Below are 24,333 nucleotides of genomic sequence, written 5' to 3' on the forward strand. Positions count from 1 at the left end.
GACTTATTTGGTTTGGCCGAAACTATTTGGTAAGCTAAACCATACTTTTGGCCAACCCAAAACTGCATTTTTTGACCAATTAACTATTAATCTGAAAAATTTTGCCCTGCTTTAATCATAATGCATATGCACATGGAGGATATGGAGGGGAGGAGATTAAGACTGGACAGGCATCCTTAATACTAGCATTTCCTAATTTGAGTACTTGACTTTGAAATCTTAAAAAGAGGAAGAGGAGGGACATGCCCAATATATCCTCCCCAGAAGGACCTGAAGAGTGATAGAACCTTGATCTCAACCTCCTCAAGCACCATGCAGCAGAGCGGGCTGGGCACGTGCTACAACTCAGAAAGAAGAATACATTGCTCCTTCCTTGGGGCAAGTGGGGAGTAGGGGAAGAGTGAGTCACAGCTTCTTCTTGCTGGCTCTCCACAGGTGACACAGTTATATGCCATCCTTTACAAATAGGATGAGCCTATAATTATCAACTGTATTGATATTCAAATATATTGACTGAGTCCCAGGAATATTAGCCCATACAGCCTGGTATTTGTGTTCCTAAATATTTCCTTTCCCTTCCACAAGTCAGAAGTTCCTATTATCTCAGGTTACCACCCCTCTATACCAAGAGAACCCAAATTCTCTCCCTCAGTCAAATTTCTGGATAAGCCAACAAGGAATTTAAGGACACAAGATTTAAACAAAGTTTATCCCCCACACTAAGATATTGGATTTCTGAGGGAGGAGTGGAAGGTAATTCTCAGTTTAGCATTTGACAACTTTATTGCATTTGTAGTCAAATGAGTTACTCCAGACTTGCACCAGAGTGCATGAGTTTAGAACAGCTTATAGCTTTTAAAATTATAGGCAATAATATAATTCAGGGGTTGCTTATTGCAGAGGTTATGATGACTTTTGGAAAGGATCACAGGATAGTTCCCCTTGTGATATGGAGGGAAGTCCATCATTTTGGAAGCTCATTTAGCTGTTATTGGCCTGTGAAGGCTTAGACTGGCTGAGTTTCCCCAACACCACATTTCTTCTGTATCAGTAACAATTATTCATAATTCAATTGGTAAAACTATATGACATTCTAGATATGCTTCCTTGCAGTTTCTTTGAGTCTTTGGTAAGAGTCTTGCACCTGCTTCCAGCTCTACATACACTGAAGTTAGGGTAACTTGAAGCTCAGATATAGGGTTTGTCCAGTCATTTACTAATGAGAATTATATACTTTCTATTGTTTAGAATTTACTTCCCATGTTGGTTGGTCTGGCACATGTTTCTGAGCTAGTGCTCTGTGTGCCTTATTAAGTGGAACAAGAAACATCTCTTGGCCAAGACTTTTAGTGTGGGAATTTTCATACCCTGAACCCTCAAGGCAGCCTTGGGAGCCTAATAATAGTTCTGAACTAGCTGTTCCTCCCGTCCTCAAACTTCTCTAGTAGATTATATGGATTTATTTAAATCAGGGCTCTTTCTTTCCTACTTTGAATGAGAGAGTCTGGCTTTTTTTTCCTGTCACAGTCATTGGGCTGTCTTTAAAGAATCTGCATCTCTTTAATGGCAGACTGTGCTCTGAGTCATTCAGGAGGGGAACACAGACTTTAAACAATCTGCAGTTTACTGAGGCACGGTGAATCGCAAATATGATTTATTTAAGCTGTTTCCTTAAAAATCTCTAACTCCTACGATCACGCCAGGGTAAGGCTCCAGGGGTCTGTCCTCATTTATTGTCAAAAGTTAACAGCTGTAGGAAGTCAGACAATTTTACCAGAGCTGGGAGGAGAGCAAAACTGCATATCCATTTGCAGGCATTGAACCCTCTGCCCCTTTCAATTAACTTCAATAATGTGCCATGATCAGGAAGTCCCTTCCTTCCAGCCATATGGCTCCAAAACAACAAGGCCTTTAAAGCAATTCATTTGAGACATATCCCTCCAACTTTTATAGTGATTTTTCTGCATCCCCCCGAGTCAAAAAATATATGGGTTTTCCTACTACTGTTCATTTTTAGCTCAATTGGATACTTTGGTTGCTTCCACTTTTTCTTTAGCATTTCTGAAGACCTAGGTGATAGATTATACTCTTTCTAGATGTAAACTGTTGATTTATACATACTCTGCTCTACATTTGTTTTGTTACAGAAAATGTTTATGATGTGGAGAGTCTACAAGGGTGCTTGACAGTTCTATACTATAGGAACACATGAATGTTTTCCTGATAGTAATGTAGTATGCACACTATAAATACTTTTGCATTAGGAAGGTATTTTCGAGCTCTCATTTCTTTAAATTCATTTACTGAGCTTCAGAATCCATTATGGTTTCCATTCTAATAAGAAAATTAGATTGATACCTCCTAACCTGCCAAGGCTCAAATGTATTATGCACTGTATTGCAAAGACCCCAGATGGGAGGGGTTGCAGGTGCCTGGTTTTTGACTGGAAAGTCCTGTCAAAAAGGGGACCTGACAGTGTCCAGTCATATTTATTGAATGGACACCCAAAGTCTGGTTACTGCAGGTGGAGGAGGCACCACGTCATTACCCGCACCAACCCATACTCACCTCCCAGCCCCAGCTCTGCAGGTGAGTCCCTTCTGACCTAGGAAGAAGGATGGAGAAGGGAAATGCAGCAAGTGACTGGAGGAGGTGGAAAGAGGAGTGAAGGGGGGGGCAGGTCTTGGGGAGGGGGAGAGAGGTAGGGCAGGAGAGGTTCTGGCACTCCTGCTGGAATGTCTGGTTTTTAAATATGACAACAATGGCAACCCTAGGGAGAACTCATACAAAATAAAGCTACTCATTCAGGAAGCTTAAAATGCCATTAAAATACATTTCAATAGTCTCTCCCCTAAATTTCACTCCCTGAGGTAAAACATTTTCAACAATAAGTGAGGGAATGACCATATTTATGAAGCACATATTCACAAAACTGCCTATGAGTGATATACCTCAAAACAAGGTAAAGTTCATAGGCATGCTCACCTTCCCTTCCCCTCAAACACTCCCATCTTTCTCTCACTGTGCCTTCTGCCTTTCTTTGCCAGTACTTCTATCTGATCTTTAAGCCACTAAGAGCATGATACCAAGAGCTGCTCAGCAGCTGCAGCTCCCATTTGACTAAGCATTAGGTACATGGGCTCGAACTCTCAAGTCAGGCCAGGGATCTTTAACGAGTTCAGGCCCACCGACAGCAATTCCAGGCCCCGAGCCATCTTGGGGGGGGCACGCTGGGCAGAAATGATGAATCAGTCACTTCCAGGATTGACCACGCTGGCCAGTCATGCCAGCCCACGGCCCAAAGCACGAGGCCTGTAGCGGTCACGCACGCCTAGGAGCCCTGCGGCAATTGCCCCTTCTCCCCACCCCATCAGCAGGCCTGAACAAGCTCCATAACTAACATTAGTGATGGCTGTCACTGTCACAACTTTGACCAGATTGAAAATGAATGTGAGGATTTCATAGTATGCCCTGCCCCAATGATTTTCCAGGCAATTAAAATCTGGCCACTCAATTTTGCATTAATTTTAGTACATCTTCACCATACTAAGACCCTTGTAGTATTATAATATAATTACAAGACAATTTCATAGCTGACCCAAGTAGTTTACCACCAGCAGACAAAGATGACAGCATGCTGAATGCAGTTAGAGTTCAGTAGAAGAATATGTTCCTTGTGGTTTTGATCTAAGTCCTGAGAATTCTTTTTTTTTCCCCCTTCTAACATTTAAATGTTGTGTCCAGAATTTTGGCATGTTAACTAGAGACAAAAAGCTTCCAAAAATCAGGGGGGCGGGGAGGAATGGGAGAGGAAGGAAAACAAAATGGAAAAACCCATCATAGAGCTCTGGATGTGCATGTCCATTTTCCAGCATAGATTTCTCCTTCCTTATTAGTCAGACAGAGGCATTCTTATTTAACACGAGTTATTCATGCAAAGGTTTCTAAATGCATTCCCACGTTACTCAAGCAGTAATGGATCTACTGTAGCACCTGTGAGCATTAAAATGGGAGTAATGTTAGAAACTGCAATGCATCAGAATGCATGTTAGCTAAAATAGTATCATGTTGCTCTCTCTGAAAATAAAAGCTTGAGAGCTTTTTAAAATTTCATCATGGCTGAACAAATCTTTTAATTCCTTCCAGTTTGTTGCAAGAATATTTCAGGGAAGTTGTGTCAAGTCTCCTCCCATTATTTGCAGTAAATCACTTCACTTTTGAGAATCAGCTCTCTCTATTTTTGTAGGCAGATGATGACTGTGAAAAGTCTTGATGTGCAACGGCTCAAATCAAGACTTTAAAAGGGCATTCCTTGCAGCTTTATAAAAGTCTAATTGAAAATTAATGCCAGCTACATCACTCCACGCTTGAGTTATATTTCACAGCAAAACCACCAGTTATTGCACTAGATGTGTCTTCACAGATGTGTTAGACTGGCTATTGGCCATCTGGTTGATTAATGACCTTTTTGACAGATTATCCATGAATTTAACAGAGTCTGATGATTTTTGATACAAGTATGATCTCAATTGACTTTATTAAAATGTCTATGGTGGAGTAAATGGATTACAAGAAAAAAAGTGAATATTTGGCACTTATTTTCTGTCAAATGAAGTATGCATACACATTCAGAGATATATGTGTGTGTATATATTATATATGGCGGGGTAGGTAGTTGCTGGACACAAATTTATGTAACAGATTTTGGGTTGTTTTTTTGTTGGGCAAGCACACCTTGAAAGTGTGTTATGGTACATTTATCAAAAATGAAACTCCATCAATGTCTATGCAGTATTTTCATCATGAAAATCCTGTTTTCTAATGAGAAAAAAAGCTAGATGTAAAGTAAAATAGTGGTCTATGAATATTCTGAGACCATTTCTTCTGGCAAATATTGGTTTGATGATAATACTACAGGAATATCTGGGAACACATCACATTTATGTTTAGTGTCTGGTAATCTGAATAGGAGATTTGAATTGCCTAATGACTAGCACAGGAGTAAGAACTCGAAAAGGACTAATTTCAGCCCACAGATACATACTGAAGCCCAGAGGAAGTCAAATGCATGTACATGGAGACATAGTTTGACCCAAAGAATTTTAGGTTACATTTAATTTGAATGGGGTTTTTAGTTGGGATTTTGGGGGCAGAGGAGCAGAAGGACAGGGGAATTGTTTTTTTGCACACAGGCTTTGCAGGATAGTCACTACTATTAAACATCTTTCTTTAATAAGAGGCCTAGCATTGTATGTTTAACAGCTGAGGCATGAACTTTGGCTGCTGCAGGCATATTGCTTAATGGATTCTTCTAATGTGGGTTTGATTCTGTTTCTCCATGCTGACTCAACAAACCCATCCAAAGAAACATTTCATTATGTAGGCTCGGTAGGATTTGTGGAGACAGCAAAGAGAAAATGAAGGGGATAGGGAGACTCCACTATTATTTTCTGGTTATTTTGCTATTATTGAAACTTTGACAAACAATGGCTCATACACTTTCACAAGGCAAGTGATGTAAACTGGGTCAATATGACTTGCATGGCTGCCAAAGAGTTGTTTAAATATAGTTTCATTGTTTCCAGTTATCGGTTCAACAAAACAACAAAATGGAAGTTAAGGCATCACATCACTTGGAAGACAGACATGGCAGGAGTCTCTAAAGACATTCATCCCCTGTGCTAAAGCCCCTGGGCTTTAACAACACACTAAATGGAGTCGGATTAACTGATATAAGTGAAACAAAACTAGTGGCCTGGGGACTGTGTTCTCCTATACATGAGGCTAGTTTCACCCTTATATTCTGGTCATAGCCTCCTGCAGTGAGGAGGAGTCTGGCCATTATCAATTTCATGGGCATGTCAAAATCATCACCATTTAATTTCTTCTCAAGAGATGAGGTTTGGAATGGCAAGCATGTTGTGTGTCAGGAATGAGTTGCATTGGCAGAGTTGTGGGGAGAAACTTACAAAACACTGCACGTACTATGTTTGATTCTAGCTAGCTTCATAATCACTAGGATATTGGTATAAAGCAGTTATCCAATGTCAAATACATTTTAAAGCCATAGAAATCTAAGGTATTGAAATTAAGCTTTTCTGGTCCCAGTTGAAGCCATCCCCAATGAGCAGTGGTGGCTATGCTGATAGGGGACACTCTCCTACTGACATGGTGCTGTCCACACCAGTGCTTTTATTGATAACATTTTTGCCAGTTGGAAAGCGGGTGTTTTTTCCACACCTGACCAACAAAAAAGAAGATTTACTGACAAGAGTAGTGTAGACAGCCTCAGGCTTCACTCACTCCCAATGAGACCTAAAACAGTGACACCCAACAACGCATCCCAAGAAGAAAATAATTTAACAACTGAAAAATACAAGATTAACAATCAGCGGGGTAGCCATGTTTGTCACTTTTTACAGATCCAGACTAAGAGTCCTGTGGCACCTTATAGACTAACAGAAGTTTTGGAGCATGAGCTTTCATGGATGAGACAATGAGGTTAGTTCAATCAGGGAGGATGAGGCCCTCTTCTAGCAACTGAGGTGTGAACACCAAGGGAGGAGAAACTGCTTTTGTAGTTGGCTAGCCATTCACTGTCTTTGTTTAATCCTGAGCTGACGGTGTCAAATTTGCAAATGAACTGAAGCTCAGCAGTTTCTCTTTGAAGTCTGTTCCTGACATTTTTTTTGCTGCAGGATGGCTACCTTTAATCTGCTATTGTATGTCCAGGGAGATTGAAATGTTCTCCTACAGGTTTTTGTATATTGCCATTCCTAATATCTGACTTGTGTCCATTTATCCTTTTATGTAGGGACTGTCCCATTTGGCTGATATACATAGCACAGGGGCATTGCTGGCACATGATGGCATATATTACATTGGTGGACATGCAGGTGAATGAACTGGTGATGGTGTGGCTGATCTGGTTAGGTCCTGTGATGGTGTCGCTGGTGTAGATGTGGGCAGAGTTGGCATCGAGGTTTGTTGCATGGATTGGTTCCTGAGTTAGAGTTACCATGGTGCGATGTGTGGTTGCTGGCGAGAATATGCTTAAGGTTGGTGTGTTGTCTGTGGGCGAGGACTGGCCTGCCTCCCAAGGCCTGTGAAAGTGAGGGATCATTGTCCAGGATGGGTTGTAGATCACTGATGAAGCATTGGAGATGTTTTAGCTGAGGACTGTAGGTGATGGCCATTGGAGCTCTGTTGATTTCTTTCTTGGGCTTGTCTTACAGCAGGAGACTTCTGGGTACATGTCTGGCTCTGTTGATTTATTTCCTTGTGCTATATCATAGTTTTGAGAATGCTTAGTGAAGATCTCGTAGGTGTTGGAGCAAATGCAGTTGTACCTCAGCACTTGTCTGTAGAAGATGGATCGTGTGGTGTGTCCAGGATGGAAGCTGGAGGCATGAAGGTAGGCATAGCGGTCAGTGGGTTTTCAGTATAGGGTGGTGTTAACATGACCATCACTTATTTGTACTGTGGTGTCTAGGAAGTGGACCTCCCATGTAGATTGGTCCAGGCTGAGGTTGATGTTGGGGTGGAAGCTGTTGAAATGGTGGTGGAATTGTTCCAGAGTTTCCTTCCCCTGGGTCCAGATGATGAAAATGTCATCAATGTAGTGTAGGTGGAGAAGGGGTGTGAGTAGATGAGAGCTGAGGAAGCATTGTTCCAGGAAGCATTGTTCCATATGAATATTGGCGTATTGTGAGGCCATGCGGGTGCCCATACTGGTGCCACTGGTCTGGAGGTATATATTGTCACCAAATCTGAAATAATCGTGTGTGAGGATAAAGTCATAGAGCTGAGCAACCAGTTGTGCTGTGGCATCATCAGGTATACTGTTCCTGACAGCTTGTATTCCATCTATGTGTGGAATGTTTGGGTAGAGAGCCTCCACATCCATGATGGCTAGGATGGTGTTTTCTGGAAGATCACCGATGCATTGTAGTTTCGTCAGGAAATCAGTGGTGTCATGGAGATAGCTGGGAGTGCTGGTGGCCTAGGGTCTGAGCAGAGAGTCCACCTATCTGGACAGTCCTTCAAATGAAAGTGCCAATTCTAGAGATGATGGGGTGTCCAGGATTTCCAGGTTTGTGGATCTTGGCTAGTAGATAGAATAACCTCAGTCAGAGCTCTAAGGGTATGTTGATTTGTTCCTGTGTTAGTGTAGGGAGTGTCCTGAGTAGATGGTGCAGTTTCTTAGTGTATTCCTCAGGGGGATCTGAGGAAAGTGGCATGTAATATTTGATATTGGAGAGTTGTCTGGCAGCCTCCTTTTGGTAGTCAGACCTGTTCATGATGACAACAGCACCTCTTTTATCAGCCTCTTTGATTATAATGTCAGGGTAGTTTCTGAGGCTGTGGATGGCATCACGTTCTGCACGACTTAGGTTATGAGGCAAGCGATGTTATTTTTCCAGAATTTCTGCCTGTGCACGTCGGCGGAATCATTCTATATATAGGTCCAGACTGTCATTTTGACCCTCAGGAGGAGTCCATGTGGAGTTGTTCTTCTTGTGCTGTTGGTGGGGGTGGGTATCTGTGTATCAGTGTGCTGATCAGTGTTACTTTGAAAGTATTCTTTGAGTCAGAGGTGGCAAAAGTAGGCTTCCAGTTCACTGCAGAACTGTATCATGTTCGTGGGGGTGGAGGGGCAAAAAGAGTCCCAGAGACAGGACAGACTCTTCTGCCAGGTTGAGTGTGTCGCTGGGTAAATTGATGATATTGCTCGGTGAGTTAGGGGTACCACTGTTGTGGACCCATCTGGCAGGTGGGATTTTAGACAGCTTATGGTCCTTTTTCCTTTGTAGAGAGGTGAAGTGTGTAATGTAGATCTCCTGTCTTATTTTAGTCAAGTCCGTTTGTGTGGAAGGTTGGATATTTATGAAAGTCTCCAGGTTGGAGAGAGCTCTTTTTTGATGTTTTCCTGGATGCTGATCAGGTGGTTCCTCAGTTTCTTTGATAGTGTATGGCATAATCTCTAACTGTGGTCTGTGCAGTATGTAGATAGCAATGGATTTTTCACCTTCAGTCCATTTGGTATGATGTCCAACCATTTGCATTTGGAAAGGAAGATGATTAAGAAAGGAAGATGATTGGAAAGGAAGGTTAACTATGTACGTGCAATGTCTGTAAATGTGATTTCACCATAAAGACAGCTCAGATTCTTCACCATCCTTAAGAATTAGTAGTATTTACCATTTGTATTGCTCGGGGGTGGGAAGAAGGGCCTAGTCAGAATAAAGGTTCCATTGTGCCAGGCATTGTACACAAAGGAAAAAACATGGTTCCTTGACCCTCAGCAATGGCTTTCTTCTTTTATAGCATAGAGTTAAGACCCTCATCCCACATACCATTAATCCCCACTTCTTGGTATTTACAGGAGGAAAAACTCTAGAGTTACATAAACAATAGAATTATAAGTATAGCAGCAGCCATCTTGACCTGGTGGTTAGTTTGTTTCTGGGGACTCAATGGCATCTTTTGTGATTAAAATAAAAATGGAAACTTTCCCTGAGAGGTGAGGGTGGCTCCTAGAACATGCTGTATCATCAATATATCTGCACTGAAGAGTCACATTTCACAGACGATGTTAAAGGTTTCATTCTTCCTTCACTGCACTACACACAGGGATTATTGCCAACTAGCACTCCTTGGAGTCCACCCTAAAGGGACAAGGGGAGCTGATCTGGCCTTGCACAGACAAGAACACAGACTGTGCTCCTTAGTGATAGTGTGGCATGCATACTTCCCTGGTATATTAGAGTTTTCCAGGAGGCAATATGAATACAGAGATATGAATATGGAGACTATTCTCTGAACAATTCTGAAAAACAACTCCTCACCTCCAAATAGGCCTCTAACTTTATGGCACACTACCCATATAGAGAAAGAAGGAAAATGTTATAGCATTAATGTGCATCAGGAGAATGAAAGAGGAAATTAGATATAAAATTCTGAAAGGTGTAAACATGAAGGGGAGAGGAATTACCTATGGAGGAGCAAAAGGCAAACAGTAATAGATGAAATTAAGAAAAGGAAAAGAAAAGTGTAGGCTAAATAGGGAACACTTCTCTACAGTGAGATCTGGTAGATTGTGTAATTGTGGCCCCGTCATTTAGGCCAAAGTGTGTAGATGTTAAATTCCTACCAAAAATCAATGGGAGTTAGGTGCCTGGGTGCTTTTGAAAATCCTACTGGGCACCTGTCTGCCTCCTTAGGCACCTAAATACCTTTCAAAATCTGGTCCCTTTTATCAATCAACACTGCAGGTCATCCATAAACACGTTTTTGGTCCTTACACCTCAACTGAGAAGAGTGGTCAGAAAGAAATATCACTCATTTCCAAAATCAAGTGTGGATTAGTTCAGCATATCAGTCACCTTGGACATGCTCCATGTTCCCTAGTTAACCAGAGGCTAGCAATAGAGTACATCTGACTGGCAAGAGTGCTACATCTTTAGTGTCATTGTGGGATTAGTCCATTAGTTTCTCACTAAGGTGCGTGGGACTTTCATGTAACCTGAAGAGCAGCCCTGTGTAAGCTCAAAAGCTTGCCTCTCACCCCAACAGAAGTTGCTCCAGTAAAAGATATTACCTCCTCACTTTGTTGGGTACTATCTTGGGACCAACACAGCTACACCACCAAACTTTCAAGCCCCAGGACCATTAAATCTTCAGTGAGGAGCTGTGAATTCTGGGGTTTGACTAGAAATAAGAAGTCAGAGTACAGCGACCAGAAGAGCAGTAGGGTCCCCCAGAGACTATTCTGTCTTCTTGTCCCCATGAACAGACCAGCATCTGCTGCTGTCAATGGGAAAGATGAAGTGCTTCCCAGAAACTTGAGCTGTCTCTTAAGTCGTGTGATCGCCTGTGAAAAGTTGCTGTTAATTTGGGGGTGGGTGGGAGAAAAAGATAGCTGTGTTGCTTTCCCACAATATTCTTCTGCTCCAGGATGGAAAGAGATCAGCTGATGGTAAGGGGGACTCAAGGCCTATTGCGTGGTATCAAGGAAAGAGTTAGGAATGGCAGAAAGTTCACAGATTGGCATCTGAACATCAATTGCTTCTCCAGAGTACAGCAAACCCACAGATAAGCCCCATCATTACTTGTGAGATAAGAGAGGATTGAAGAATGGAATCAGGAAGCCAATGATGCCCAAGAAGCAGGGAATATATTCAAATACTTTGAGACACTGGAGTGTTTGGAGGAGTTGTGTCATCTGACCTCTCTCTGAACTAGTATTTCCAGACATCACAAAACTGGCCGACAATGTGGTGTCGCTCCCAACAATGCTGCTCTTTATGGGTCTCATGTCTAAGTCTGATGCAACAATCAGACCAGTGGAAAAGCAAGGTATAGGAAAGTACCACTCAGCAACCCAGTAAAACAGTTTCAGAAGCTCATCCCATGGCTAGCACAGTACTGAAGGCCTGAACATTGTTGCTCCCAAAATACTTCTTTCAACACTATTTCCAGGTCCAGTCTCCAAACATCATATTTGGGAAGCTGCTTCGTTCATTTTTCTCAAGATAATAAAAATAGCTTTAAAAAAACCCCACTTAATTAGCCCAGCTTGTTCAGATTAAAGCTTTTTGGGAAACACACCCAAAGGCAAAACAAAAATTTCCTCCTTAACTCAATAACTCCAAAGCTATGCACATATGGTAGACTTCTCTGCTCTCTTCTGTTGAGATTGTATAGGAAACGGACAGATGTAAGCTGACTTGTACAAAAGTGTCTTGCTTTTGCCTTAACAAATAATACATATTTAACACAATGGTAGCAGGGTGAAAAAAAAAATCAATTTGTCCTAAAACACAGTTGATGTTTAGATTGAATTATCAGCAAGAAAAATTACTTTGAGAAGCTGTGTAGAGAAGTGATTCAGTTGCTGGTAAGGCAGTTTTTCTCCATTAGTACTGTGGCAGTTACTGGAAATCTGGAAAGGAACCACAAGGAAACCCACTTCCTAGGTGGTTTACCATTTAAAGATACAGAAGGGCTAGTTATTTGAACAGGTCGGGAAATAAGTTTCTTCCATTTAAAAAAAATGGTTTTTATTGTCTACTAAAAAAGTATCACAACTGACATTTTTCAGGTTTTTACAGAAATCTGAAAGCCTAAAAGCCAGTCACTGAAACCCCTTTTTAAAAAAACCTGAAGTATTTTAAATTAAAACACTGAAAACTTGTTTAGTTGTAAAGCCGTTTCACAAAGTTCCAACAAAAATATTTTGACTAATGTATCTTTTATTAGATAAGGAACACTTCAGTGTTTTGTAGTAGCCTGTAAGAATCTGTTCATAGTGGGACACAGTCACTGCTTACTAAATGCCCAGTGTGGGGAAGTCTGCAGGAGGGGGCCAGAGGAGCAGGAACACTCTGCACATCCTGGGGAGAATAAGTGACCTCCTGCCAGATTTTCATCCATACTATTTCACACTGTACTCTCTGGCTGCATCACCCTGGCTGTTATCTGGGATTTCCAATGGATGAGCCACAGAGGGGATCTTTAGGAAATTAGTTCAGCTCTGAATTGAATCTGGCCAGTTTGCAGGCAGTAGCGCTGTAGAGGGGACAATTCTGTGCTGCACCCCTTCCACTTTTCCATCCCCAAACTCAGGAGCCAGAACCCCCAGATAGACTATTTGCATGGTCACCAGGAGAGGATGGTGCTGCACAACTTGCACCCCAACCTTTCTGTGAGGAGAGAGAGAGAACACCAGTTCTCTCCCTATACTCTGAGGGGAATGTCTGGGACAGATTTTTTTGGGGGGAGGAGGAGGGGGGGATATCTTAGTAGCTCAGACAGGAGCCCCATTGGGCTTAAGTATTGTACAAGCCCATACAAAGATAGGCCATACACTGAAGAGTTTATAGTGTAGCAGGACAGAAGAGATGCAAGGAGAGGGAGTGGGATTCAACGTGCATTAAAAATGGGCATGGTACTGACAAATAGATCTTGTTAGCTCTGTTTTTGCACTTTATCCTGTTTTGGTATTCTTTGTCCCAAGAGAGGCAGTATAGAAAGAGTGAGAGAGAGGAAGGCTATCAAAATATGCACACTATTTATAGAGGAATCTTTAAAATTTCTACCAGTTTGAGAGCTATTACCCATTCTAGGTGTATTTCCCATTTTAAGAAAAAGGAATATTTCTCAAATCATTATAATCACTGTACATACATTTTTATAAACAGTATTCTATTTTTACTCAACCAGCTATCCATTACCAACAGGCCAAGTTCATCTGGACCTTGCAGAAGGCTCGAGGGGAGTGCTGAAGGACATGGTGGTGGTTTTACCTCTTTAAGGCACTAAGCAGTGGATATACAATATATACCATATAGGTGGAAAGTTGATGTTGCTATGAGAACCCTAACTTTTGCATTTCCTGATTTGTGTGTGAGCATGCCTGAGTCCTCTGAGCAGGCCATCTCTCACTCCACTCCCTTTTGGGAGTTATCAGAAGGTGAATTCAATCTTATCTGGGCCTGGAAGTCCATATTCTATATACTGATGGCCACCATTGTCAAAAGTTAAGCTCCTGACTAGGCCAGGTTCCTTGGGTTAGGACAAGAACCACCTTCCTCCCCCCTCTTGGCTGCATCTCGAACTAGCCATTCTAGCAGAAGCAGCCATCCCTTTTCATCTGGCCCGCTGGTTCCTGATTGGCTTTTGCCCTCTCCAGCCCTTATAGCTGCTGGAGAACCAAGTCTGGCAGGTTTTACAAACAGTTAATTCTAGGAGGCCTTTCTAGGCAATTCCTGGAGGTCCAAACATGTTGCCTTTTTAAAAAAGGGCTGCTTCCCAGGGCAGGAGGATTCAGATTCTCATTTCGGACAATGAGTCAAACAAGCCTCCAGCTGAGGAGGGAATTTGCATCTTTCCTATATTTTGCTTTATGCCACCTCAACCTTTCAGTGGATGGACCTGCATATCAATTTGGTGCTTTTACATATGAGGGTATCAGCAGACAAATCATGCCAGTGAAAAGTGTTGAGTAAAGAATAATGATTTCTCCTACACTGAGATGGGAATAATGCTAATTTCAGGAGGCTGTATTCAATTATAAAGTGGACTCAAGTGATTGAGCTGCAAGGGAGCTTTAGAGTGGAGAGACTCATTTCTGACATCAGTGGGGTAATCATAAGTAACTGTAGAGATTCTAGGGTTTGGTATCAATTATTGTATTACACACAAGATGCTTGAAACAATGTATTTCTGTTAAATCTCAGATCATTAAAGATATTCATTCTTTAATATTATGTACATCACTACCCAGGGTATACAATAATTGCCCAAGAATGTATTTGTGTTGAATACAAAAATGAATAAATATGAGTCATTAACCAGGTTCCCAGTGTGCCAGGTGCTGTACACAGAAGAGATCTTTTGGGTGTGGGTCTGTGGATATTACATTAGCCTGCAAACATCTAATGTTTGTTTTGCATAGGTGCTGAGCATCAACTCCCACTGAGTTAAGCTACATTCTTCGGTCCTCAGATTACATTCTCATGAACTGATTTAATGTCTTTTGGAGGACTTTTCTGTCATAGGGCTCCATTTTATAAAAATCTCATGTGACTAAAGTTACCCAAATGCACCTTTGCAGGACTAGGTCCTTACAGTGAAAACAAACACCTAGAATGTGCCCTTATGCATGCCGGGGTAATTCCCATTGACTTCAATGGGAACTTTTTGGCCTTTGCATGCAACTCTTTATCCTATTCCTACAACTTTTGTTTTATGGTTATGATATTTAATATCAGTAAGTTTATAATTTCATTCTCAAGGTATTATTTTTAAAAGCAAAAAGATTCTTAAACAAAGTGAAGGGTGTTTTCATCCTGAATAAGAGAGCATTTGTGATAGCACTGAACAGTATAACAGTTTTGTCGCTATCTTTAGCTGTTTCTAAATGCTGAGGCTAGCTGTCCTGGAGAACATTCTGGATATCTTTGCCATTGGTGAAGTTAAGCCCTTAGAGAGAAGATTTATTGAATGTTTTTTTGCAAAGTCTTAATGTAAGCAAAAATTAGTCCTAGTATTTACCGTAAATTTTGAGAACTGCTTAGGATTCAAAAGTGCAGAAATACTGCCACATTATTCTGATTGAAAGCAATTGTAAAAATCAGTGTAATTAAATTACACATTTTGCAGCAGATGGACTCCGCTGTCTTGCTGATAAACTGAGCCAAACTGGAGAGTAGTAGCGCATTCCACAGAGTATTTCATGGATTAACATTGCAAAATGTTGGCTTTTGGTTTATTAGTAAAATACACTTACAATTGGCCACATCATGTCGAGCTCTTTTTTAAGTGGTGGAACTATTCATGATTTAAGGAGAATTTTTTTTTTTTTAAATCGAGTCTAATCTAATGGGAACACCTGCAAACTAGCTGCAGTGAGGCTCTAAACTGTGCTTTTATTGATTCATGCAGCTCATGCAAGTTTTTAGAATGGATTTTAAAAATAATGAAATGGTGCATCATGAGTATCCCATGCTATTGGAAGGTAATAAACAATGGGACACATTTTGCTAATGAGTGAATGAAATGAAAATGTTATACTAAGAGAACACTGAGATGCGCTAACTGAAATGGCACAACTTAAGGGTCTTAGTTCTTTCAAGTGATTTAGGCCAGAATGCTCAACAAGATAAGTATGGGACTTGGGCTTGAAACTACGTACTTTGTCATAAAAATTCTGGGACTTACATATACAGTTACTTGCCGACACAATATACAGGTACAATATACAGAAGGCCTCCTGATTCCCAGCCCTATGCTCACCTAGAACACAGCAGATCTCCAAAGTTGCTCCCTGTGGAGTATTTAAACCCAAAGTTTAGTGCTATACATATCACATTTCCAGTGTTCTAATATGGAGTGTCAAAAGGCCTATTATGTCTATTGAGTGTGCTAATTCTCCGCCCCCTCCTGTTTCCTCCACTTGGGAATAATACTGCTTAATATAAACACAACCAGATTTTTCCCTAGCATTACTCCACTGAGTCTCAGCTATTATGAAAATTTACATGTTTGCTTGCACCACAGAGAAAGCACTGTTAACTGTAGCAAAGAAGTCTACTTCTTGGTTAAGAGCACTTTCCTGTTGTACAGGTGAACACACAGCCACTACAATGTATTTGTACATATACTCTTCATTTTAAAAAACTAAGAATGGTACTCAGCCAGCTCTTTTAATACATTCATGAATCTCCCCCCCCACACACACAATTATTAGGCTGGGAGTCTGGAAAATTCCAGTTTCATAAGTGTTAAACCATAACAACTTAACAGGGATAGTTGTATCTTGAAAGTAATCATGGTATTCTTCACAGGGTCATTTGCATGCCACAGAATTATGTAAAAACCTTATATGAACTAAAATTATTAGTAACCTCAAATTGATTTTTTTGGAGGAGGGGCAGGGAGGGCACTAACTGAATGCCAGTTGGAAGTGAGAGAAAAAGTAACACATTTTTGATGGCTGAATCTCTCTGCAGAGAGATGGAACACTGATGAATTTCGTGAAACTTTCACTCCAGGCATTATACTGGAGTAACAGTTTAGTCAGGTCCCACAAGATAATATCAGGCAGACTTTTATTGAGTATCAGAACTAATGTGCTTGTACGGATGCCTGAATCATTAGCTTAGGTCAGATACATATGGTGGTGTTTGTAGCAACTAGAAAAGCAGACATTTTTCTAAATCCCATCCAATCAATTTTAGACCAGTTGAAGAAAAACTGTTCTGAAACATTTTAAATGCCAAAGCAGACTTTGATGCATCATGGATTTGCACTTATATTAAATACTGGCATTGAAAACCTTGAACTCCATCCAAGTTAATAAGTGCAGTACAGATTCTGGGTTGTGTCCAAGCTGGACTTGGCAAACAGTGGTGGCTCTAGCTTTTTTGCTGCCCCAAGTATGGCAGGCAGGCCGCTTTCAGCAGCATGCCTGTGGGAGGCCCCTGGTCCCACGGATTCAGTGGCATGCCAGCGGGAGGTCCGCCACTCCCGTGGCTTCGGCATACCCGCCGCTGAATTGCCACTGAATCCAGACTGGCAGACCTCCTGCAGGCAAGCTGCCGAAGGCTGCCTGACTGCCACCCTCGCAAGGACCAGCAGGACTCCCCATGTTTTGCCGCCCCAGGCACATGCTTGGAGCACTGGTGCCACCACTATTGGCGCAGTTCAGAAAGGGGCTGATATCAAAGAAGCCACCTTTATGCTCCCCTCCCCCCAGCCCTTAATCCAGGAACTGCCAGTTCAGTTCCAAGTTTAAAGTAATCTCAATATTGCTCTGCTTTATTTCTGACTGATTATAGTACTGAGGGCCCATTCGGGTAACTAACACCACCAGGGCATACACACGTCCTGGGATACATCCCTATGAGTGGGGCTAGGACAGAGTGACATAGAAATAGCTACTGCAACCCTATACTACAGGATAATTTCCTTCTTCATTGGGCAGGCTCCATTTGATAATCAAGCTGGCTTTAAGGTACTTTGCTTTACAAGGTCTTGGCCCTGTGTGTTCTTGTGGAACCTCCTTGGTGCAAACACAAGTTCATTAAACCAGAGAACTACATTTTACAGAGGAGGTTACAGAGACTCATCCTCTAACTCTTTTTGTTACATAGATTCTCTCTTCCAGGAACAGGGACTCTACTCAGAATTGCTTCCTGAGCCAGGGATCTTTTCCATACGGGAATAGCCACACCTTTGGGGGCAAATTAACACTCCTGCAACTATCCATACAGCAACTGTTACTCTATTTTAATGGACAGTGCCTGCTATCAAGATGCTTCATTTAATTTTGTAAATATTAGGCAGAAAGGGGCTAATGGCTTCCACTGGCAGGGTCTTGCTTGGATCCAAAACTACTGCAGACCTAATTAAAACCAGTAAGGATGACAAGCACTCTCTTTTAGGCTCAATAGAAGTAACTGAGCCCCTATTTATATAATAAAGACAGCTTCAGACATTGGGGGCTACAACCCAAGGCACAAGGCTGCATGGACAGCCTTACCTGAACACCAGGTGGATTAACAGGCATTTGCCTGTCTACAAACACCGGGGCTAGGACATTGGTTTCAGGCTCTGTGTTGCAGGGGCCAGACAGCAGAAAAAAAGTCAAGTGACGTGCTGAAAGGAAGTAACGGGAAAGAGCTGGCTGGGGACAGAGCTCTCTGTAGTGGTAAGCTTGCGGATTTTGGAATAGAGCTCTTTTTTTGCCTGTCAATCCTACCACATTCACCGCTGTTGGAATCTCTTCATTCCAACCAGAGCAAGTTGCCAGGGAAAGTTTACATTCCCTTCGCCCTCCTACTCAGGGTTTACCAAAGCTTGACTCTTGGCTAGTCAGGGAGCCACGTCAACCAAGTATGAAAACATCTGATTAATACATCCATACAATTTATTACAAATGGTCTCTCACAAATGTGTCCTAAATCATAATTCCTCTTATAAATTAGTCCTTCTCTTTCTGCAATCTTTAATCCTTTACTTCTTTTATTTATTGCAGTAGATCCTGGTTAAGTTTAGCTTAATGTACTCCATTTTCCCCAGTTACTTCCTTGCCATCTAAGAGCATTTTTTTTAAATCACACTAAAATAATGTCAAAGAGGTCAAATGAATAATTAGGAAGGCTGGGCACTAGTGTAATTATTATTGTTAAGCGTGGAATCCAGCCACTTATGATATATTTTAGTGGCATTTTGTATGTTCAACAGAAAGCTTTTAGGAATACAGAACTGTTGAAAGTTGCATTCCTTGGCTTGTAAGAGTAAAAAGGTGTTATGACAGTCTTCAGGCTATGACAACTCTGCTGATGCTGCATCTAAGAAAAGAATGAGTTATAGGAGTGCTGGTGAGAGATAACCGAACTTTACTTACTGGCCTCAGTACCCTGATTAGTGTCAGGATTACAGCAGCCAAATTTAGTGGGTAAGAGGAGACAGTCTGATGATCACAACAAAGAACCATGTGATGTTCTGTGAAATTCTAACAAGCTACAATATATGGTTCTCCCTAATATAAAACTTTGATGATAAAAATAGAGAGAAATTTTGCTCTTAGGACTTCCCAACCCCATTAGTGCCATTGAAGCTGCAGGGAAAAAACAGAGCAGGATTTAGCCCTGTAGAAATTTCAGCCAGACCACTGGTCAGTTTAGCCAGCATATACACAACATTATTTTTTAAAAAAATCCAGCCAGTATAATCCAGAACCTGTATACATTCCCCTTAAATACCTTTTTCCATCTGTGGTATAGAAATAGTTCACCTAGGGAACTAAGGAGCGAGCTACTGGCATGCATTACACATAAATGACATCAGCAGGATTGTGTGGTTTAACTGGAAACAGAATTTTGTTCACCTACAAATCCAGTGGTCATCCAAAACTATTGGATGAGTCACAATTGTTTGGAATGTCTCAGTTTTGCAAGCTTTCATCAAGTTCAGTACCCAAAGCCAAAGCTTTCAGATAAACAGCACATGTCAGATTCTAGAGGTCTACAGAATTTGCATGTTTTAACAATATTGTTCTGATTTAACATACAGGACCTTTATCTTAGCTTGTGTTTTTTAATCCCAGCAGGTCAGATAACATCCTACATAAATACACTCACCAGACATTTACTTAGCTCTTGATAACCATTGTAACACCTATTGGAATATATGAAGGGTTTGTCCTGTGGTCACTAAGCCTGCTGCAATCTATCCTGGAAAATGTAAGCCACATGATGAAGCTTGGGAACCCCTCTTGGAGTTGGGCTTTCCCATTCTTTTCCTTTTCGTGAGGCTGGTGAATGAGGGTCCCTCAGTTCAGGCCAGTTTTACTTTTATTTTACACTACGGATGTGGCTAAAAAGTGTTTCCTGTAGAACTTGATATATATTTTAGTAAATTGATTCCTTTCCATGCCATCTTTTGCAAAGAAACAAAAACATCCTTCCCCACTAAATGAGCATATCAGCCCAAGAGAAGAACACGAATTATTTAAAGAGACAATTGCACAATTTTGTCTAACTGACCTTTTAACAATCTGTTTAAAAGGATAGATTGCCTTATGGATCTTCTCCTCTCCTATATGCAATTGCACAATTGCCTGCTGCCTCATTTTCTCCTTCTTGGCTCCCTGATGAATGTATCCTTAATGCAATTGCACAAACCAATTATTCTCCCATTCATAACTGTGATGAATGTATCCTTCTCCCACACGAGTCAGGTAATATTACTCAGCATCTGGTTTCTCTTTCAGACACACACAGTTGCTTCCCTTGTGCAGCAGGATGATCACAGTCCATTCCCCTTCCCCACTGGAGCACAGTCCCTCTGGGGTCTGTAATCCATCAGCTCCTGTTTGGTTCAAGTAGCATGTTATCCCTTGCCAGAGGGCATTCTCTGCTGTCCTCAGTCTGCAGTAAATCCCTTCTGCTTCTAATTGATCACCCTTTGCCTAGTTGTTATGGGGAGACCTGCACTAGGATTTCCCCAGTCCTTGTTCTCTCTCCCACCTGAGCTGCTTTTGTCCTTGTGGAGAGCCTCCCCCTCCAACCTATGTTACTCATGTGAGCTGCCTCTGCCCCACACGTAGAAAGCCTTATATGTGGTTTCCTGAAGGGCACATACTTATTCCTAGTTGTTGAAAGGTGCCTAGCCCACAGATACACTAAGGCCATTTCTGCACAATAGGGACTGTAGTGGCAGAGCTTTGGTACCATAGCTATGGCAGCATAACCTCATCCACTCAGCCTACAGGGACAGATGTTTTTCCCTTTTCTAATCACTGTAGGAACTCCATCTCCCCAAGCAATGGAAACATTCTTCTGGTAATTGAGCTGCATCTGCCCCAGGTTTTAGAGTTACAGAGCTGGATTCTTCAATAGCTACATTGACGTATGTTTTAACTATAGACCAGGCCAAAGGCACATGCATTTGCCCAAGGATGGTGCTCTATTACAGGCTTATAAACATACTTTCTTTAAAGATATATGGTCAGTCATGATTAGTCCCTGCTATTAGTGATTTTAGTAGCCACTGAAGGCCTCAGCTCAGGATTGAGGCCCCGTTGTGCTATCTGCTGTACAAACATGTCTACCCCAAAGATTTTGCAATCTAATTAGGCCACACAGATGAAAGGTGGAGTGGGGGAAGGGTGTAACATATAAGCCAAGAAATCAGGATGATGGGTGTCAAGTAGCACATTAGAAAGGGTTTTTAAATTTTAGCTTTTTAAAAAAAAATAAAGAAAAAAGCTAAATTGTAGAGGCAGGGGGTCCGGGGAGGAAGAGAGATGAAGTGGTAGGGGGAAGGATGAAGGGCAGACATACTGAAAGGTGTGATAGAATTGTAGAAGACAAGACAACAATCAGTAAGGAGGGGAAAAAAAGGGCCCAGAATCAAGACCTAAAGTTAAAAATAAAGTCCGTCAAAACCTTGAGGAGCCGTTTTTGCTGTTGCTTCCACCTGAGCTCCTAGCTCTTGCTGCAGGAAGGAAGTTTCTGCAGTTTGTCTCCCCACAGTCCATGGTGCTAGAGGTGAAGGGCAGGTATGAGAGCTGGTGCCTTTAATGGGGGATGCTAGAAGCAGGGCTGGCTCCAGGCACCAGCACAGCAAGCAGGTGCTTGGGGCGGCCAAGGGGAAGCGGCGGCACGTCTGGTTCTTCAGCGGCAAGTCTCTCGGTCCCTCTCAGAGGGAAGGACCTGCCACTGAAGTGCCGCCAAAGAAGGAAGCGGCGCGGTGGAGCCGGCCCTGGCTCGAAGCCCTTCCCCCCTTCCCACTGGTCCAGATGCCAAGAGGGGAAGCCTAGATAGGTCACATTTTCCTACTGCTGCTATTAATTCTCTTTCTGCCTCAGCTCCTGTGGAGGACAGGAAGTCTCTTGGCTCACAGGAGCTGACTCCATCTGGAGCTTCTCCCTGCAAGCCATGCGGTGGGGAACATGGGGCTGCATGAACACTGATACTATCCGTGATGCAGAAATGTTTACAATTTGATAACAATCCATTTAGGGCTCCCTCTCTTTTCCAGGATTCCACCTAGCATCATAACCTGTTCCTTTTCTTTAACACCTCTCCATTACTCTTATTCTGCTTATTTCATTAGCCTTCCCATTATATCAAAGGCATCTTCTGTAAACCCACCACTACCAGATTTCAAATTCAAAAAGTGATACAAATTAGTGAGGAGACATTACTACACACAGAATTTTTAGCTGATATTTTAAATGGTCCAAAGTATAACTGATCAGCAGCCTGTACTCACTCCCTTCTGGCACTAAGATCAGTTTATTTGCTGATTCCCGAGTGTTTATTGGTAACACAGGGAAAGAATAAGTCACTAGATTCGTGCTCCCCCACCTTTACATTAAGAGAAAGTCGCTCAACATCTCCCTCTCTGAAAGATACTAACAATTCAGTCTACACCAAAATGTGTGCTTAGAATTTGAACAAATGCATACCAAATATTCCACCTTTCAAGAGAGACAGTAGAAGTCAAGTAACTCATAATTCATTTCTTTAGCAAAAGTTGTTATTCCCAGACACCAGAGTTTTCATGATTGTTGTCAATTGTTGGGGATGGAGATAAATGGGAGAGGGGAAGAGGTCTAAATACAGAGAGCTGGTCTTCAAAATGCAGGACCAGTTGAGATATTTGACATTGATTTTAATTTTGGTGTCCTAATGGATTCAGCTCAGTTCCTGCACTCTCACCAGTGATAGCCAAACTGGCATTTTCTACCTTCAGCTAGCCAAGTGAGAGTAACACCTTCTCCTCACCAAGGCAGACCTAACCACATTAACTAACTAATATAGCCATAAAGTGACACAGGCCTGGATTAAACTGTTTATCTGCTACAGACCCTTAAAGCCATCTGAGAACTAGTGCAGAATGCACCAACCACTGTTTTAAATTGGACTGACTAGTGAGAGTACATCAGCATGTGGAGTGGTGCGCATCTTCTGCCAATCTAATGCGGGGCTGCTTGTTTTTAAGGATCTGAATAGGCAGGGCTCTCCTATTTGCTTTGAGAAAGCTCATTTCATTCTTCCACATCAGCTGGTCACCAGGGACACTTCAGCCAATAGCTCCTGCCATGGAAGTTGTTAGGACCAAGGGCAGAGCTCTCTCAGAGTGGCCAATGACTGAAATTACTAAAGCAATCAATTTGTAAGCACCTAGAGGATAAAGTGATAAGGAATAGCCAGTGTAGATTTGTCAAGAACAAATCATGCCAAGCCAACTTAATTTCCAACTTAGACAGGACCTAATACATAGGGGAATAGCCTAGATATGATATATCTTGATTTTAGTAATGTTTTTGACAGTATCACATAATATTTGCATAAGCAAGCTAGGGAAATACAGTCTAGATGAAAACTTTGAAAAGGTAGGCGTTTTACTCTTTGAAAGATTGTACTCAGAGTCAGAGCCAGTTCCAGGCACTAGCGAACGAAGCAAGTGCTTGGGATGGCACTTTGTCTTCGGTGGTAATTTGGCTGCGAGTCCCTCAGTCCCTCTCGGAGCAAAGGACTAGCCACCGAATTGCCAGTGAGGAATGAAGCCACACAGTCGAGCTGCCGCCGATTGCAGCTTTTTTTGTTTTTTCTTCGCCACTTCAGGTGGCAAAAAATCCTAAGCAGGCCCTGCTCAGAGTAGTTATTAATAAGTTTGCTGTTAAACTGGGAGGGCACATCTAATAGGGTCCTGCAGGAGTCAGTCCTGGGTGTGGTATTATTCAATGTTTTCATTGACTCGGATAATGGAATGGAGAGTATGCTTATAAAATTTTTGGGTGATACCACAGAAGGTGTTGCAAGCACTTTAAGACAGGATTGGAATTACAGACAACCTTGACAAATTGGAAAACTGGTCTACATGCAACAAGATGAAATTCAATAAACACAAATGCAAAGTACTACATTTATGAAAAAAATCAAGAGCACAACTACAGATTTGAGAATAGCTGTCTAGATGGTAGCATTGCAGAAGAGAAGCTGGGTGGTATAAGGATCACAGATGGAATATGAGTCAATGTGATCAGTTGCAAAAGAAAATTATTGTTCTAGGGTGTATTAAGAGAAGTATCATGAGCGATATGGGAGGTCACTGTCCTGCTGTACTTAGCACTGGGGATAGTCTTCAAATATATTCTAGGCTGTTACAATTGCCCACCCAAGGTAGGACAAGAAGCAATGGGCTTAATCATCAAGGGATATTTAGGTGAGATATTAGGAAGAGCTTTCTAATTAAATGCAGCTAGTGTGAAATAGGCATCCAAGGGAGGTTGTGGGATGTTTACTTGGTCCT

Source organism: Gopherus evgoodei, chromosome 11, assembly GCF_007399415.2.
Source record: "Gopherus evgoodei ecotype Sinaloan lineage chromosome 11, rGopEvg1_v1.p, whole genome shotgun sequence".
In the NCBI taxonomy this organism is placed as follows: domain Eukaryota; kingdom Metazoa; phylum Chordata; order Testudines; family Testudinidae; genus Gopherus; species Gopherus evgoodei.